Source organism: Thalassophryne amazonica, chromosome 23, assembly GCF_902500255.1.
Source record: "Thalassophryne amazonica chromosome 23, fThaAma1.1, whole genome shotgun sequence".
Classification (NCBI taxonomy): Eukaryota; Metazoa; Chordata; class Actinopteri; order Batrachoidiformes; family Batrachoididae; genus Thalassophryne; species Thalassophryne amazonica.
The window spans coordinates 4,201,916-4,214,888 of NC_047125.1; the positions used below are offsets into that span (position 1 = coordinate 4,201,916).

At 40.9% G+C, this 12,973-nt stretch overlaps 1 protein-coding gene across 1 annotated transcript in view; it reads left to right on the top strand.

The window, feature by feature from the left end:
- The window catches only part of LOC117504818, a 3,434,143-nt gene that overhangs the window by 1,726,535 nt on the left and 1,694,635 nt on the right, over window positions 1-12,973 (top strand). The window lies entirely within an intron of this gene.

The window sequence follows — 12,973 nt, forward strand, 5'->3', positions numbered from 1 at the left end:
TTTCAGGTTTGAAGATTCTGGTGAAAATCTGTTGAAGTTGATTTAACCAATCAGGGCTCACCAACCCTGCTGCTGGAGGTCACATGACTCTACAGGCTCCACCCACTGCTCATTAAGTCAGGTGTGTTCAGGCAATCAGCTGCAGGCCTTACATGTCCCCTCATATTGGAGCAAATCCTCCAGAACTAAAACTACATGTTTCAAAGATCATCAAGGGCCCTGTCCCACTGGGGAGAGGATTAATTGTGCATGAATTGAGTACACAAATTACGGGCGTTTGTTGTCGTCCGCAACAAAAATGGCCAAAAATGACAAATGTCCCAGTATGAATTACGGATATATTAACAATATATACCAAAAATATATGATGAACAATCACGGTTATATAACGCATGTAGTGAGGAAACTGATCCGACACACTGAGATTATCACGGCAGTATTACGGGTGTATTATGAATGCATCGCGCACGTGTTGCACGTGCACGGCATCTACATTGCAGTCATAAAATAAGCGCACTCGGGCCGTCGGCATCACTATTCACACCAACAATACAGCCTCTGGAGCATTTGCTGGACTTGGACAAGTTGATCACAGAGTTAATGTTCATGTTGTCATGCGAGGGTTAACTGTTCATGAGTTTGGGGAGTGGGAGGGGGGAAGCCACTGGGGTGTGAGACGGTGTTTTTTTTTTTTTTTTTTTTTTTTTTTTTTTTGAGTGTCACAGAAAACAGACTTCAGTGTGAGTTGTGGCTAAACAGCAACTCTTCCTTTTGTTGGTGTTAAATAAAAGTCCTGGAGGAGACCTGATTGCAGCAGCTATTACATATTTGTGGATCTACACAGCCGGACCGGCACTGACTGGCAGGTATGTCGCTTTCTGCCATCCCCTTATTACCCCATCCCCGTAGAGACGGTGCCTGCTCCCAGACCACCAATAACCAGCAAAAATCTATTAAAGCAAAAAAATTCAAAAAGAAAAAATAATATAGCACCTTCAACTGCACCACAGATTAAAACAGTTAAATGTGGTCTATTAAACATTAGGTCTCTCTCTTCTAAGTCCCTGTTGGTAAATGATATAATAATTGATCAACGTATAGATTTATTCTGCCTAACAGAAACCTGGTTACAGCAGGATGAATATGTTAGTTTAAATGAGTCAACACCCCCGAGTCACACTAACTGTCAGAATGCTCGTAGTACGGGCCGGGGCGGAGGATTAGCAGCAATCTTCCATTCCAGCTTATTAATTAATCAAAAACCTAGACAGAGCTTTAATTCATTTGAAAGTCTCTTAGTCTTTTCCATCCAAATTGGAAGTCCCAAAAACCAGTTTTATTTGTTATTATCTTTCGTCCACCTGGTCGTTACCGTGAGTTTCTCTGTGAATTTTCAGACCTTCTGTCTGACTTAGTGCTTAGCTCAGATAAGATACTTATAGTGGGCGATTTTAACATCCACACAGATGCTGAGAATGACAGCCTCAACACTGCATTTAAGCTATTATTAGACTCTATTGGCTTTGCTCAAAAAGTAAATGAGTCCACCCACCACTTTAATCATATCTTAGATCTTGTTTTGACTTATGGTATGGAAATAGAAGACTTAACAGTATTCCCTGAAAACTCCCTTCTGTCTGATCATTTTTTAATAACATTTACATTTACCCTGATGGACTACCCAGCAGTGGGGAATAAGTTTCATTACACTAGAAGTCTTTCAGAAAGCGCTGTAACTAGGTTTAAGGATATGATTCCTTCTTTATGTTCTCTAATGTCATATACCAACACAGAGCAGAGTAGCTACCTAAACTCTGTAAGGGAGTTAGAGTATCTCGTCAATGGTTTTACATCCTCATTGAAGACAACTTTGGATGCTGTAGCTCCTCTGAAAAAGAGAGCTTTAAATCAGAAGTGTCTGACTCCGTGGTATAACTCACAAACTCGTAGCTTAAAGCAGATAACCCGTAAATTGGAGAGGAAATGGCGTCTCACTAATTTAGAAGATCTTCACTTAGCCTGGAAAAAGAGTTTGTTGCTCTATAAAAAAAGCCCTCCGTAAAGCTAGGACATCTTTCTACTCATCACTAATTGAAGAAAATAAGAACAACCCCAGGTTTCTTTTCAGCACTGTAGCCAGGCTGACAAAGAGTCAGAGCTCTATTGAGCTGAGTATTCCATTAACTTTAACTAGTAATGACTTCATGACTTTCTTTGCTAACAAAATTTTGACTATTAGAGAAAAAATTACTCATAATCATCCCAAAGATGTATCGTTATCTTTGGCTGCTTTCAGTGATGCCGGTATTTGGTTAGACTCTTTCTCTCCGATTGTTCTGTCTGAGTTATTTTCATTAGTTACTTCATCCAAACCATCAACATGTTTATTAGACCCCATTCCTGCCAGGCTGCTCAAGGAAGTCCTAACATTATTTAATGCTTCAATCTTAAATATGATCAACTTATCTTTGTTAGTTGGCTATGTACCACAGGCTTTTAAGGTGGCAGTAATTAAACCATTACTTAAAAAGCCATCACTTGACCCAGCTATCTTAGCTAATTATAGGCCAATCTCCAACCTTCCTTTTCTCTCAAAGATTCTTGCGAGGGTAGTTGTAAAACAGCTAACTGATCACCTGCAGAGGAATGGTCTATTTGAAGAGGTTCAGTCAGGTTTTAGAATTCATCATAGTACAGAAACAGCATTAGTGAAGGTTACAAATGATCTTCTTATGGCTTCGGACAGTGGACTTATCTCTGTGCTTGTTCTGTTGGACCTCAGTGCTGCTTTTGATACTGTTGACCATAAAATTTTATTACAGAGATTAGAGCATGTCATAGGTATTAAGGGCACTGCGCTGCGGTGGTTTGAATCATATTTGTCTAATAGATTACAGTTTGTTCATGTAAATGGGTAATCTTCTTCACAGACTAAAGTTAATTATGGAGTTCCACAAGGTTCTGTGCTAGGACCAATTTTATTCACTTTATACATGCTTCCCTTAGGCAGTATTATTAGACGGTATTGCTTAAATTTTCATTGTTACGCAGATGATACCCAGCTTTATCTATCCATGAAACCAGAGGACACACACCAATTAGCTAAACTGCAGGATTGTCTTACAGACATAAAGACATGGATGACCTCTAATTTCCTGCTTTTAAACTCAGATAAAACTGAAGTTATTGTACTTGGCCCCACAAATCTTAGAAGCATGGTCTCTAACCAGATCTTTACTCTGGATGGCATTTCCCTGACCTCTAGTAATACTGTGAGAAATCTTGGAGTCATTTTTGATCAGGATATGTCATTCAAAGCGCATATTAAACAAATATGTAGGACTGCCTTTTTGCATTTACGCAATATCTCTAATATCAGAAAGGTCTTGTCTCAGAGTGATGCTGAAAAACTAATTCATGCATTTATTTCCTCTAGGCTGGACTATTGTAATTCATTATTATCAGGTTGTCCTAAAAGTTCCCTAAAAAGCCTTCAGTTAATTCAAAATGCTGCAGCTAGAGTACTGACGGGGACTAGCAGGAGAGAGCATATCTCACCCGTGTTGGCCTCTCTTCATTGGCTTCCTGTTAATTCTAGAATAGAATTTAAAATTCTTCTTCTTACTTATAAGGTTTTGAATAATCAGGTCCCATCTTATCTTAGGGACCTCGTAGTACCATATTACCCCATTAGAGCGCTTCGCTCTCAGACTGCAGGCTTACTTGTAGTTCCTAGGGTTTGTAAGAGTAGAATGGGAGGCAGAGCCTTCAGCTTTCAGGCTCCTCTCCTGTGGAACCAGCTCCCAATTCAGATCAGGGAGACAGATACCCTCTCTACTTTTAAGATTAGGCTTAAAACTTTCCTTTTCGCTAAGGCTTATAGTTAGGGCTGGATCAGGTGACCCTGGACTATCCCTTGGTTATGCTGCTTTAGACGTAGACTGTGGGGGGGTTCCCATGATGCACTGTTTCTTTCTCTTTTTGCTCTGTATGCATCACTCCGCATTTAATCATTAGTGATCGATCTCTGCCCCCTTCCACAGCATGTCTTTTTCCTGGTTCTTTCCCTCAGCCCCAACCAGTCTCAGCAGAAGACTGCCCCTCCCTGAGCCTGGTTCTGCTGGAGGTTTCTTCCTGTTAAAAGGGAGTTTTTCCTTCCCACTGTAGCCAAGTGCTTGCTCACAGGGGGGTCGTTTTGACCGTTGGGGTTTTTTCATAATTATTGTATGGCCTTGCCTTACAATATAAAGCGCCTTGGGGCAACTGTTTGTTGTGATTTGGCGCTATATAAAAAAAAAGTTGATTGATTGATTGATATAGTACTTTGGGTGTACGTGACGTGTTTGTTATGCATTCACAGATTGTTCGCAAATCAGCTGCAAAGCAGATGTAATAAAAACGCTTTATTCATGGCCAATCTGTATGCAGTAGCTACAACATATTTTAGTTTGTGATGTGGACGTGATAGGCACGATATATATCTGTTTTACACACTGTCCCAGTCCGTTGTCAAGCCGCAAATCCCCGTCAGTTGCAGATATCAGCGGTTAACGGCAGATATACAGTAGTGTTCAGAATAATAGTAGTGCTATGCAGTGGTGTCAAAAGTACACACATTTGTTACTTAAGTAGAAGTACAGATACTGCAGTTTAAAAACACTCTGGTAAAAGTTGAAGTATCAGCTTGACCTCTTTACTCAAGTAAAAGTGAAAAAGTATGTGCTCCAAAACCTACTTAAAGTATAAAAGTATAAAGTAACCTTTAAAAAAAAAAAAAAAAAAAAAAAAAAAAGAAAAAAAAAAAAAGGTAGATGCCACTATATGAATTGAAAGCTTAATTTAAAAACTGATTCGTTCTACATGTGGCCCAAGACCCAAAACCCAAAATTACCCCCAAACACCACCTGCACGAAAATGTTTCAATTCTAGAAGCTCTGAAATGCAATCTGGGACTATTCCAGACAATAAACTGCAGTGAGAGCAGCATCCATTTAGTGAAAAAAAAAACAAAAAAAAACAACTTATTCAAATTCATTCCAGTAGTATTCTGCTCTTACTAGGATGCAACAGTTTTCTATTTTGGCAGAAAGTTCTGGAGGAACTCACTGAAGAAATTAACACATTGAAAATATGGTTTGACCGAAACAAATTGTCATTAAATAAGACAGGGATGAAGTGGAGGTATAATAGTCACTAGGTGTTCACAGGAAACACTTATTTATGTATGTATGTATTTATTTACGTATGTTCAATGTTAGTTGCTTTTATATTTTCTGTTGTGTTTCTATTCAGGTTCTTTTTGCCTCTTTCTCTAAAATTTTATATAATAATCATTAGATTATTAATATATAAACAAAAATAAATTTAAGAAATATTACAATTTGAAAACAAATGCACCCGAACGTTATGACAGCTGCAATTGCTTAATGCTAACTTTTAACATTGAAAATCCCATAGACATGCTAACGCGTTAGCGTCGCTCCCGTTTTTAAGTTATAAAATACATCTATCAACTGTTTCAGAAGACCATAACAGGTCGGTTTAACATAGAAAAGGTAAATAATACTCACAGATGTATGCTCTTTAGGGTTTTAGCGGGGGAAAATTAAGCGAAAGAAAGAAAGAATAAACGAAGCAATAGGCCGAAGCATTGCTTCAATCTGCGAACCACTGCTTGGATTGGTTCACGGTTCAAAGCATGTTGATTACAGGCGCACATGACGTGAAATATATACGAGTATATATAAACATTAAACTGAAGCCAAGAGTAACGAGGCTGTTTGTTTTAAAAAATGTAAGGAATAGAAAGTACAGATACTTGTGTGAAAATGTAATGAGTAGAAGTCAGAAGTAGGCAGACAAATAAGTAAAGGAGTAAAGTATAGATACCTAAAAAGTGTACTTAAGTACAGTAACGAAGTATTTGTACTTCGTTACTTGACACCTCTGGTGCTATGTGACTAAAAAGATTAATCCAGGTTTTAAGTATATTTCTTATTGTTACATGGGAAACAAGGTACCAGTAGATTCAGCAGACTCTCACAAATCCAACAAGACCAAGCATTCATGATATGCACACTCTTAAGGCTATGAAATTGGGCTATTAGTAAAAAAAAAAAAGTAGAAAAGGGGGTGTTTACAATAATAGTAGTGTGGCATTCAGTCAGTGAGTTTGTCAATTTTGTGGAACAAACAGGTGTGAATCAGGTGTCCCCTATTTAAGGATGAAGCCAGCACCTGTTGAACATGCTTTTCTCTTTGAAAGCCTGAGGAAAATGGGACGTTCAAGACATTGTTCAGAAGAACAGCGTAGTTTGATTAAAAAGTTGAATGGAGAGGGGAAAACTTATACGCAGGTGCAAAACATTATAGGCTGTTCATCTACAATGATCTCCAATGCTTTAAAATGGACAAAAAATAAAAAAATAAACAGAGACGCGTGGAAGAAAACGGAAAACAACCATCAAAATGGATAGAAGAATAACCAGAATGGCAAAGGCTCACCCATTGATCAGCTCCAGGATGATCAAAGACAGTCTGGAGTTACCTGTAAGTCAATCAATCAATCAATCAATCAATTTTTTTATATAGCGCCAAATCACAACAAACAGTTGCCCCAAGGCGCTTTATATTGTAAGGCAAGGCCATACAATAATTATGTAAAACCCCAACGGTCAAAACGACCCCCTGTGAGCAAGCACTTGGCTACAGTGGGAAGGAAAAACTCCCTTTTAACAGGAAGAAACCTCCAGCAGAACCAGGCTCAGGGAGGGGCAGTCTTCTGCTGGGACTGGTTGGGGCTGAGGGAGAGAACCAGGAAAAAGACATGCTGTGGAGGGGAGCAGAGATCGATCCACTAATGATTAAATGCAGAGTGGTGCATACAGAGCAAAAAGAGAAAGAAACAGTGCATCATGGGAACCCCCCAGCAGTCTACGTCTATAGCAGCATAACTAAGGGATGGTTCAGGGTCACCTGATCCAGCCCTAACTATAAGCTTTAGCAAAAAGGAAAGTTTTAAGCCTAATCTTAAAAGTAGAGAGGGTGTCTGTCTCCCTGATCTGAATTGGGAGCTGGTTCCACAGGAGAGGAGCCTGAAAGCTGAAGGCTCTGCCTCCCATTCTACTCTTACAAACCCTAGGAACTACAAGTAAGCCTGCAGTCTGAGAGCGAAGCGCTCTATTGGGGTGATATGGTACTACGAGGTCCCTAAGATAAGATGGGACCTGATTATTCAAAACCTTATAAGTAAGAAGAAGAATTTTAAATTCTATTCTAGAATTAACAGGAAGCCAATGAAGAGAGGCCAATATGGGTGAGATATGCTCTCTCCTTCTAGTCCCCGTCAGTACTCTAGCTGCAGCATTTTGAATTAACTGAAGGCTTTTTAGGGAACTTTTAGGATAACCTGATAATAATGAATTACAATAGTCCAGCCTAGAGGAAATAAATGCATGAATTAGTTTTTCAGCATCACTCTGAGACAAGACCTTTCTGATTTTAGAGATATTGCGTAAATGCAAAAAAGCAGTCCTACATATTTGTTTAATATGCGCTTTGAATGACATATCCTGATCAAAAATGACTCCAAGATTTCTCACAGTATTACTAGAGGTCAGGGTAATGCCATCCAGAGTAAGGATCTGGTTAGACACCATGTTTCTAAGATTTGTGGGGCCAAGTACAATAACTTCAGTTTTATCTTAGTTTAAAAGCAGGAAATTAGAGGTCATCCATGTCTTTATGTCTGTAAGACAATCCTGCAGTTTAGCTAATTGGTGTGTGTCCTCTGGCTTCATGGATAGATAAAGCTGGGTATCATCTGCGTAACAATGAAAATTTAAGCAATACCGTCTAATAATACTGCCTAAGGGAAGCATGTATAAAGTGAATAAAATTGGTCCTAGCACAGAACCTTGTGGAACTCCATAATTAACTTTAGTCTGTGAAGAAGATTCCCCATTTACATGAACAAATTGTAATCTATTAGACAAATATGATTCAAACCACCGCAGCGCAGTGCCTTTAATACCTATGGCATGCTCTAATCTCTGTAATAAAATTTTATGGTCAACAGTGCTGTGACAGTTAGACGACGCCTGTGTGAAGCTAATTTATTTACAAGAATCCCCTGCAAAGTCCCTGTGTTAAATAAAAGACATGTGCAGAAGAGGTTACAATAAAATAAAATTCATTTTGACAAAATACCAATCCTAGGTTAATTGATGCCTCCTATTGGCTGCTGCCACCGTTGGGCAAATTTAGATGCACCGCTTGGGTCAGGTGGTCGATGACTAATCGTGAGGAATGAAGTGAGTGCAAGTCATGTCTCGGAAAAGAAATTATCCCTCTGGAGCGGAGAAAAGAAAAAGTTGGAAGACAAGAAAAAACAAGACAAAGGTAGGTTTGCATGTCCAATATTACAATTTTTGTTGTCATAATTTGCGAAATGCTCCGTTCGTTTAGTATAAAGTGCTTTAGGTGTCTTAAAGTCAGAGGCGATTGCTCTAAGACTGCCTGGGAAGCTCAGCTTCCCCTAAAATGTCAAAAAGTAAGTGATTAAATATATACTGTTGTGTGTACATGTCATTGACTAAATATGCGCTACAACGCACTCAACTTTTGTTCAGAATCAGCTTCTTATCACTGGTAACGACGCGGCTTTCCTCTCACTCAAACCTGCAGCTTCACAGTGCTTTAAACAGTGTGGATGCTGAGTGTCCACAGACTTCAATAGCGACACAAAGCATGCAGAGAAACGAGACGAGTCATTGGATAAATGCTGGGCTTTGTCCCGCCCATCGGACGCTCAGCGTCTCTGGGGGTCTCTGGGGCAGTGGGCCGGCCTCGGTTGGCCTGGACGCTCAGCCTCTGCATGATGATTGGATGATCTGTCTGAGGCTGAATCCCTTTTTGATTGACAGCGAAATGAGCGAATCAGCGATCTTTTGGTGTAAACATCCGTGGGAGCATTTTTTAATTATCATTCTGTTCTGAGTTGAACCGGAGACTTTCCTAATCCTCTTAGCGGCATTTTCTTTGTTAAAAACGACTAGCGACAAATTGAGCTTCTATTTCTGGTGGGGTTTTTTTTTGTAGCTGCTTGTGTTTGGAGACTGACTTCTATCACTGTTTCTGACTTCTATCGCAGTTTCTGTCCCTACCGAGCAGCGGGTGCTGCTGAGCTCCTCCACCGTCACAAAGCACTCACAGGCGGACAAACTTCACACTAGCCTCGAGCCAGTCCCAGCTAGCGAGCTAGCTAGGTAGCAAGCTGCACATAATGGCAGACAATTTGAATGTTGTGGACCAGATTTTGGTGAAGCCATTTGATAGTCTTCCTTACGAAGAAAAACTTAGAGTTAAACAGATCAACTCCTCAGATTAATTTGGTGCAAAAGGTGGGGAAAAGTAGCTCAGCTCTCAATGGTTTGCAGGCCAAAGTTAAAGCAATAGCCCCCAGCAGTGTTGCCAGATAGGAAATATGCAACTATCGTACCAAAACCTCAAAATTATCATATTTTGGGAGAAATGATCATACACAAACAAAACATATACAACGTAGTTATTTTACCGTTTTTTGTTTTTTTTTGTTTTTATTTCCAATGGTGACAGGGGTGGGCTAAGCTACGTATGTGCGCATGTGCAGCCAAAACAGTCTACATTACAGGTCAGTTGTCTCATTACTTTGTATGGAGAGGGGGTGTGCTTTCAAATGACTTTGTCCCGGTTGAGCAGCAGCCCTGTGTGTGGTGTGTCTTTGATGCCGCCTGAGTGCAACGCCTGCAAAATGATTCTTGTGTGTCAAAGAGAGATGCATGTTTGGGCAACCAACTGAAATTATCGTACATTTTGGATTTCTTTCCATTATTGATCATACATCGTACAGAGGGCAAAACTATTGTACAAATAATTAATAATTATCATACATCTGGCAACACTGGCCCCCAGTGCAATGTTTGTGCATTGCTCTGCACACAGACTGAATCTGATTCTGTCTCAGGCTAAATGCTTATCTGAGTGCAGAATATTTTTTGCTTCACTCTCTGGGTTTGCCACATTTTTCTCAAAATCCACAAAGAGGATGTCTTTTCTTGAGTCTGCAGGCTGCTCAAGGTTGCCCAGAAATGCTCCTACTCGATGGTGCCCTCCTGCAAACTTTTGAGATGATCATTGCAGATAAGTCCATGGATGATGACACATTAGACTGTGCCAAAGGCCTTCTGATGAAACTGGAGGATTTTGAGTTTGTGTTCATGTTGTACACATATGAACAAATCTTCTCTGAGACTGATGTGGTGTTTGACATTGTCCAGCAGAGAGCTATGGATGTGCTGTACTGCAAGAAACAAATTGAGTCTCTTCTTGCTTTTGTCAAAGAGAAGAGATCAGAGGGGGCATTCCAAGCTGTTTATGCCAAAGCAGCAGATCTCACTCTGTATGTAGGAGTTAATTAAAACATATTTATGAGTTTGCTACCCCTTTAAGGTTAAAAACAAGAATGACACCTGTATGATGTAAGATAATTACAAATAATGCTAATGATTGTGGGTACGTTACACACATAACAGTGTAGCCTATGGAATAATGAGGCATCTGGTGCTGAGGTGATGGTAGGGAGGCCCCCAAATGAAATTCTGCTTAAGACCCCATAAAGGCTTGGGCCGGCCCTGGACTGGACTCATCAGCTGTGGCTGCAGAAGGTCCACAGGGAGAACATGCAGGCAGCAGGTGATCTCCAGGAGCAGGTTGATGACTCCTGCTTCAGAGAAATGAAGCTTTTTGTCTCCGTTCCTCTTTGAAACATGTGACTCTGAACAGACTGACACTGAAAATGATCGATGACTGTTATTGTTTGTCTTTGCACCAGAATGTGTGAACGACTAACAAATGATTTCCTCAAACACGTGAGCAGAACATATACACACGTATGTTAGAGGTCAGCTGACCATCAGCTGGATCTCTGTCACGTGTTCATGTCAGACAGGAACAATGAGTCGGCACAGAGAGTTTGCTGAGTCGCTGTTAGTCAGTGTGAGGTGTTTGAGGTCAGGTCCACAGGAACCACACGGAGCTCCTCCACCAGACCCAGTCCATACCTGAGAGAGTCCAGAGTCCAGAGTGGATCCAGCAGCCTGACTGAGTCTCCTGGATGGTTGTAGCTCAGGTCCAGCTCTCTGAGATGGGAGGGGTTGGAGGTCAAAGCTGAGGCCAGAGAAGCATAACCTTCATGTGTGATCAGACAGCCTGACAGCCTGCAGACACACAAACCAGCAGACACAATGTGAGGACAGTGTCAGGACGTCCCTACTTTGCAGCAGCACGGACACACTGATGTCTGCTGCAGGATGAGCTCATGACTGTGGTTCAAACACTGAGATCCATCAACACTCACACAACATGACAGGGAGCAAAGCTGAAGCTTCACTCTGATTTATGGAGCTGCTGCACACATGGATGAGTCCTGACCTGAGAGTCTCCAGGTGACAGTGTGGACTCTCCAGTCCAGCAGACAGCAGCTTCACTCCTGAATCCTGCAGATCGTTGTTACTCAGGTCCAGTTCTCTCAGACTGGAGGACTGAGAGCTGAGAACTGAGCTCAGAACTTCACAGCTTCTCTCTGACAGATCACACAAACTCAGCCTGAAGACAAAAATCAACAAGAAACAGATTTGTGTTGTCATGCAAAGGTTCAGATCGTTCTGCACCTCAGACAGGATCCAGAAACCAGCTTTGGACACAAAGTGTTTTATTCAGTCCAACATGATTCTTCAGTGGATTTCGATGTTTACAGTCATGTGCTGTGAAATTGATCCTCAAATATCAATCATCTATTTTATAAATGTTGGTTGTGGGGTTGGAATTCAGCTGCTGGCTACCGTTAAACTTTTCACCTTCCTGATGGAAACCTGTTTCTACTTTTACTCAGGTCCTTCTTAAAGCCGTAATATACTTTTGATTTCAGAACATTTGCCATCAGCCTTCACTTCACCTGGTCTGCTCCAAAACCTGGGAAGAGACTGTGCGCAGCTTGATGATGATACAAGACTGTGATAAACGTGACACACCACAGGACAAGAAGCACCGAACAACATGTTCTGACTGCATGTGGACAGTTTGGACTTCAGAATCTAAAAACGCACCCAGAAGAACTGTGTGACTTTGTGTTTGTTTGCACTCAGCAAAATCTCTGCTTTTATCTTCACAGTGTGTCAGCACGTTAAAGGCTCCACTGAAAGCAGACTCATTCTGTTGTTTCATAAAGTGCCAAGATTCCTGAGGATCATGGCTGATCACCACTATTTCCATTTGAACATGCGACCTCTCAAAGTTCAACAAAAAGGAAACAAAAAGAGAACAGAGGCCTGGAGTCACCATTTTTGCAGCAAATCAGCCATGCAACAAAGCTTGGTTGTTATTATTTTATTCTGACACAAATCACAAGTGCATGAGCGCAGCACAGCCAGCATGCACTTGCATCGCAATGAAGTGCACATAAAGATGGGAAGAAGCTGCAGATGTGACTGTGACCTTTTGTTGTTGGAGTTGTAGTTTTCCAAACACGAGTCAGTCTGAAGCCACACAGGCAGTTTTCACAGAGGAACTAACCCCAGGACCCCCCGGGTTTAGAACTCCTGAATGACACACAGGAGCCAATACTCCTGATCTGTTACTGGGGATCAATTCACTGCGGAGCCGTACAAAACTCTACTTGGAAAAGTACCAAGCAGCCACACAGTAAGAAAAAAGATCAATCAAAATGTATTGATAACTGATTGATAATTGAACCACGGCCCTCTGGATGGTAACTGAATGGAATCATGAAGTGAACGAAGATTCCAACTCCTCATGTGCTGAGAAATAAGATCAGATCATCTTAAATTAATCCCACGCATTTAACGTGTCCTAAACAACTGCTCAACACAGTGTAACCACTAGGGGGCACCATGCATCGAAATGCCCAAGAACCAAG